We start from the raw sequence: 6000 nt of genomic DNA, 5'->3' as shown, positions 1-6000 counted from the left end.
AAGCTCGCTGCGACCTAATTCTAACATGAGAACATGCAAATAAACTTAACTTGACCAATACTTCATAATCGAACTAAAAACGAGACAATTACGCCCAACAAAACTTAGTGTTCAACCATGGCTTCGTACCAACCCGAAACAACATTGAACCATCGTTTAGACATGATTAAAATACTCCTAAAATACTGAAAAACATAACCATAGGGCTGTAATACACGAAAATAGTGAATGGAGGCCAAAATCGTGAAACGCTATTTCGAGAGTCACTTTGGCACATTGCACCGTAAATTCTCGTACGACTTCTAAACTTAACCAAATCACGAACGGCCAAAAACATGACCTTTCTCACTCATTGAGGTACTGTCCAGTCTAAGGCCATAGGCTAAAAGCCCACCAAGAACTCAAACAAGACCTCTGAACCGAAGGCAAAGTTGCTATCCAAAGCACGGTGGCAGCAGCTACGCTTCCTTGCGTGGTTTGTGAAACCAATGGCCATTGGGGCTTGAACCACCGACCAAAGTCTCTTACCAACATCCTAAGGAGTGGCTTGAACCGTGGCTAAGGGCACTAGGCCAACCACAATCCACCCAAACACCTAGGACAACACAAAGCTCAAACCGAGAACACAAAGAAAAATTATGTACCATGCGATTGTTTGGATCGCTTGCTGTCATGTGTCGTTCCAGTGGTCATGTGATCGACCATGGCTCGATCTAAACATGATGAAGTGTTGTATGAACCAAGGTTAAGGGCTAAAAGCCAACCAAGATCCATCCCAAAACCTCAAGAGCTGAAACTCACTCACAAAAAAAATCAAAAAATGAAACCGAGGGACATGTGTTTGTTTTGTTTTAAAATCGATGGGACCATGAACCAAGCCTTGAAAGGCCATCTTGGTCACGTCCTAGACATGCTAAGATAAGGTCCTAACCATGGTTACAGGTCCAAAAGCCAACCAAGATTCGAACCTCCTTGAACAATAAAACCAGAAATTTCGAGACTCAACTTGCAACTATGGTGGAGTTGCTGTCAAGTCTTGAATCCAGCGAGTTGGGGGCTTGAACTATTGGACCAACATGATCTTGACACACCCTAGTACGTGCCTAGATGCAGCCTTGAGCACTTGGAACCGAGCCAATCCCTGAAATCACAAAAACATACCAACCGTGAAGCACAAGGAAGGGCCGAAAAATGCTGTGCAGTTTTGTTTGAAAGTTGCTGTCATGCTGTCAAAGATTTCGGTTTTTGCTATTAAAATCATGAACATGTGATGTTTTAAAATATTTATATGACTTGATTGAAGAGCAAAGAAACCATATATACATGCCTGGAAATTTGTTTTGAATAAAACAAATGCTACGACGAACACGGCGCGGCGAAGACGGAGTTTTCTTTTCTTACTTTTCTCTCTTGTGCTTCTAACGATTTTTGCTACTGATTTACTCTGATATTTTTCGAATGGAGGGTGGAGAGGATGGTTAGGAAATGAATGGGGAAGTCTACTAATTAAATGGGGATTGAATGACAACTATAAAATCTTTCTATCCTAGTTGTTTGGGAGATAGGAAATGATACGATATTATGGGATTTGAGGGAGATTTAGGGGAGTGATGGCCGATTGTTTTCTTATCGAAAGCAAGGAAAAATATTGCTTAAATCATTAATTATTGGTGATTAAAATGAAAGAATTATCATACCAAGAAAAGATAAGGAAAAGAATAAAAAATAGAGAGTTGTCAAATATGATTAAATCCTTTAGGGTGGCCGAAATCTTGCTAGATAATGGAGTAAAAATATTGCTTAATTATTGAATTTTATCTCCTTAAAGTTTTAAACACTAATTATGTATTTTAGTAAAATAATAAATTAATTTAGGATAGTAATTTTCTTGCATGCATGGTTAATTCTTTAAAATAAATTACTATCATGTTAAGTTACAATTTCTTAAATAAAATAGGCCTAGATTAATTTATCCCAATTAGTTACACATTTTAATTTTAAGCTTTTAATTAATTATTGGACATAAAAGAACTTATTTACTACTTACTCCAATTAATTAAATAAATCCTTAAACATCCTTTTACATTAAAATAAATTATTCTTTATCTTATTTAAATTCTAGGAATATTTTCTTATGATTAAATTTTATCTCAATACTCCAACTCCAGTCCGGCCTCGCTTATTTAACTGAAAAGATAAAACTAAACCTCTGCGTAAAATAAATAATCATAACTCAACAAATTTAAAAAGAATGAATTTAAACCCTCATGCATAAAAATTATTTTAATTTAAATAATAGTAATTATGCATGACTTATACGTAGTCTGATTTAACGGGTTCTACATTTTCGTTAATTAGGTCGAAGATTTGGCTCACAAAATAAAAAAAAATTATAATCTGATTAGAAAAAATACAAAAACACTGTTGAAATATTCAGAGTAGTCTGAATATGTGGATGATGAGTGTGTGTCCCATTTTGTATATTTTCCGATCTTTTCCTTTTTTTATAATCTTCCAAACTAATCCTTCCAACTGTCGCCCCACTTTTGTTACTTTCTTAACTATTAGATCAAACTCTTACCCCGGTTTTACTCCATGGGACGTGAAGTCTACTTGGGCTCATATTAAATTTAGGTACAACAATAACTAATAAATCACACACTATGACTCCATTATTATGAAGTGCAATTTTTAAAATCCCACTATAAAATTAAGACTCCGATTGGCTAAGTTTTTATAAAATGTTTTTATAAAAGTATTTTTACAAATTTTTTATAGAATGTTTTTAAAAGTTATTTTAAGAAAAATAAGCGTTTGGACAATTATTTTATAAAATTGTTTTTATAGTTAAAATAGTATTTACACAACTATTTTAGAAAAATAATTTTTAATTTAAAATTAAATAAGAATTGTTGGATTAGTATTTTACACAAACCTTTAATTTTTTTTATTAATGCACTACTAAATGTATAAATTTAAAACATATAAAATCTTATTTAAAATGTTGAAAGAAAAATGACAATATATATTATAATAAAATTTAAATGTATAAACTAATTGTCATTTAAAATATTGAAAGCAAAAGAATATTAATTTACAATTATAAAACTTCAAACATACAAATATCATTTAAGATGTTTCAAGCAAAATGACAATTTATATTTGGAAATTTTAAAACATCAGCAAAAGGACAATTTTTAATAATAAAATTTTTAAAGAATTGATCTTGATTAATTTCACATTTGAGTTGCTATAGTAATTCGACGATTATTCTATCGGAAGATGACACCATCTGAGGTATCAATTTCTTTGTCCAAACCGTTTTGATTGTAATCATTGTCTTCATTTCCGCCTTTTCTTGCTCCACCTCTAACTTCTCATTTTAAAACTTATATATAATATCCTCTGCTAATTGAACTTTATTAATAAAATTATGTAACACACAAGAAGAAATTACGAAGTATATTTGCTTCTTTAAACTATAATTATTCATTGGTCCCTTAAGGAAGACCAAAGGACGTTTCAAACATCCAAAACTTTCTTTCAATCACATTTCGTAAAGAAGAATGAATGTGATTAGAATATTCTTCTAGAGTTCTTGGAGCACGATCTCGACCTATAAAGTCTTGCATGTGCTAGCGAACACCACGAAATGGAGCTATAAATCCTGACATATTTTTGTATGCCTGGTCAACAACATAGTATTTATCTAAAAGAGGCACAGGAAAACTCACATGGACGACTTAACGAACTTTGTAAGATTTTGGAATCGTGTGCGCTGACCTCCCATATCTCATAAACATAAATCTCATATCATGCCATCATCAATATCATCTTTTTGAGTGCAGAACACCGAATTCAATTAAGATATAAAAAGTTATGGAGCAGGGAGAATATCCAATATCAAACACATCAATTTAGTTAAATAATTACATGAAGAAGGCCAGAAAAGAGCTCACTGGATCACCAGAATTAGGGGTGAAGAGGATGATAAGCAAGAATCAGTGCAAAAACAAGACTGGTTCAGTGGTTAAGTCGATAATAACAAAAAACATCAATCATAAGATAAACATTAGATGTAAATAACATCATTTAGCCAAGTTCAGGAACCAGCTTCAATGCTACCTACAGATTTAATGCTTTCCATTGATCAAAACACAAAATTTGCTGATTGAAGTCAGTGATACAAGATCTCAAGGTAAACAGACAGATCAAATATCATCCACGGATATCTGACTAAGAATGTTAGTTCATAGTCAAAATCAACACATAAAATAATGCAAAACTCAGCCCAAAACAGCCCATTGGAAAATAACTTGGATTCATATCCCCCTACCTAAATCAATGATACACTGCACCTAGTTTCTCCAAAAGTAATAAATTAAAATGCACGAACCCATGAAATACAGTAAACAATACTCCTCAAAAAGCATACAGTAATCCCTGTTGATAAGTAAAAATATGGATGGCGGGAAGGAATCACGTGAGTGATAAGGTCAAAGGGTAGCTAGCATCCCATCAAACAATATGACTGAGTAGGGATACTAGTAGGAGTACATCCAGCAAGATTATTGAGAAAAATTTGAAACTCGATGTATATTTTTTGCCCAACCATATTATATTGCTACCCCGACACATTACGCCGCGTATTTTAGGAGACGCAAGTCAAATAATTGAAAATCAACTAAATAACATGGTGAGGGGTGGTGATCCAAACATAGACTTATTTCAACTGTCATGATCTTCTCAATGCATCCAAAAAAATGTCCTTTCAGTAAGGTTTTAACTACCGTGCCTTAGAATCAACTGTTCTAATATAAAATGGGTTTCTTTCTCCATTACATCAATATTTAAAAAGAAATGAAGCCCAGAGGAAAAAAATATTTCAAAACCACGAGAATGAAGTAAAAAAAATTATGGGCAATTGACGCTAAACATGAAGACATCCTTGTAACCAAGTTTATTATGTGAAAATTTATTTTTGTGAGTTGAATGAGTATATATCAATTACTAGAGCCTTTAAACATAGCTGCATTTAGCTTATAGCTCATATTTTAGGAGAAAATCATCCAAGAACTCACAATTAATATCATATTTCATTTCATCAGAAATATCAAGTAACAAACAACTTATTCATTTTTCTAAGATATTGTACAGATAAAGAAACCAAAAAACTGTTCAAATATAGGATTCATTTCCACTGCATGTGGAAATTTCAGCCAACAAAATAGTGGATAGCTTAAGAGGATCTTACACTTCAAGTGCATCGTTCCCAAGCAAAACAGCAAGATAACCCTATAAGTTTCCGTTGGCCAGGACCAGACAAAGAAAATCTCATAAACAGAAATTTGAGTTATTTGATCAAAATCGAACGGCACCTTGTAGTTCCTCCGAAAAATCATAGAAATTTGAGCAGAAGAAACAAAATGCACCTTTGATAGAATGGGCGACGGCGGGTTGGGAGGTGGAGGATCGAGAAAAACACCTAGGGTTTCTTAAACGAGATGTGAGAGAATATTTTGAGATAGAATGACCCATTCACAAACTGAACCGGACCATTTACAAACTGAACCGGTTTATGACCCGCTTTTGACCCGTGTTTAAAAAAACATAAAAAAATCTCTCCCATTCTCTAAAAACCATAATTTAGAAAAACCTGTTTTTAAAAAACCACTTTCGTAAACCTTTTATCGAAATTTTGTCCAAACATATTTTAAAAACTTTTACGTTTTTTAAGTTCTTATCCAAACAGAAGGTAGAAGTCTTTTAAAACCTGGTGCCTTTTTTACAAAGGATTTTGTCTCATTTTAAACACAATATTTTAAAATATCATTAATTTTTATAAAATGTTTATATATATTTTTGGATTTTCTAGAGATGCTATATACTATTAGTTCAATTAAGACCACGATGGTGACAACAAATATTTTCGTGGCTTTTAAATACAGATTTTTTTCCAGAAAGACGTGAGGAATAATTATATATTTCATGCAGCTCAGT

Source organism: Primulina tabacum, chromosome 7, assembly GCF_025594145.1.
Source record: "Primulina tabacum isolate GXHZ01 chromosome 7, ASM2559414v2, whole genome shotgun sequence".
Taxonomy (NCBI): Eukaryota; Viridiplantae; Streptophyta; class Magnoliopsida; order Lamiales; family Gesneriaceae; genus Primulina; species Primulina tabacum.
Note: the sequence above shows the minus strand (reverse complement) of the source record.